The sequence below is a fragment of the Octopus bimaculoides genome, chromosome 3 (genome assembly GCF_001194135.2).
Source record: "Octopus bimaculoides isolate UCB-OBI-ISO-001 chromosome 3, ASM119413v2, whole genome shotgun sequence".
Taxonomy (NCBI): Eukaryota; Metazoa; Mollusca; class Cephalopoda; order Octopoda; family Octopodidae; genus Octopus; species Octopus bimaculoides.
This window is the reverse complement of record NC_068983.1, coordinates 127618845-127620050: the sequence shown is the minus strand read 5'-3', so window position 1 is coordinate 127620050 and position 1206 is coordinate 127618845.

Sequence of the window (1206 nt, the reverse complement as noted above, 5' to 3'; positions counted from 1 at the left end):
TACATATTATTGACTGATTTTTAAAAAAATTGCTAATGAAAATTAAAGATCACGATAATTGGTTTCAAAACAGAAGCTAAATTCATACACCATATGTACATGTGTTAGGGATAAATCTCCAAGGGGATGAAAAATAAAATCATTTACCATCTAACTCCTGGACCATGGTTTCTGACACAAAATTAACAAATAATGTAATTTGCTTGTCGGAGCGTTCTACAGCAGGGTCGCCAAGATTAACATATAAATACGAGGCAATACAGTATATGCCTCGTTCTTATATATTACAATGTTTCCAATCCTCCGCGCAGCACATTTTTTTGTCGGCAGCAAATAAAAATGATGCGGGCATTTCTTCGAAATTTTGCCAAAAAATATCAATAATTAATAAATATGAGGGTAGGGAAAACGTTTAGACATTTTTTAAATACCACTAGCCTAGCATGCAGAAAACTAGGCAATAGACTATAAATTATTCAAATAAATATAGTGTACATTTAGATACAAAAGAGGTGACCATCATAGGATACCTCTTATGCGTTTAAATGTACTTTCTCTCTCTCTTTCTCTCTCTCTCTCTCTCTCTCTCTCTCTGTGTGTGTGTGTGTGTGTGTATTTCAAAAATGTAGAAGCAAGATAAAATAGCAAATGACAGATACAGGTAAGAGTACAACAAACATGTTACGTTTTTTGAAGCTATTGCAAAATTCTTTTCTACACTAGGTACATGGAGTGAAAATTTGGGAGAGGGGGCCAGTCAATCAGACCGATCCCAGTACGTAACTGTTACTAATTTATTGATCCCGAAAGATGAAAGGCAATGTCGACCTCTGCGGAATTTGAACTCAGATAGTAAAAACACGAAATGCCGTTAAGTATTTCGCCCAGCATGCTAACGTTTCTGCCACTTCACCGCCTTAAATATATTGGATAATTCAAGAATCTTTGATGCTTCTACAGAGCCGAAAGAGTAGAGAACGATGGATAGAAGAAAGCAGTCGGATAGAAAACAATAGATGCTGTTTGGTTTCACGATTATACATCATGAAGTGACCGGAAGGAGGTGGTTGGAAATAAGGTACACAAGGGTGATAACTATATCGTGGCTAAAAAGTGTGTGCAAACATATATACACAAATGCATATATATATTTATTTATTTATTTATTTATGTGTTTCAGCCAAGTGGCTGCGGTCATGCTGGTGC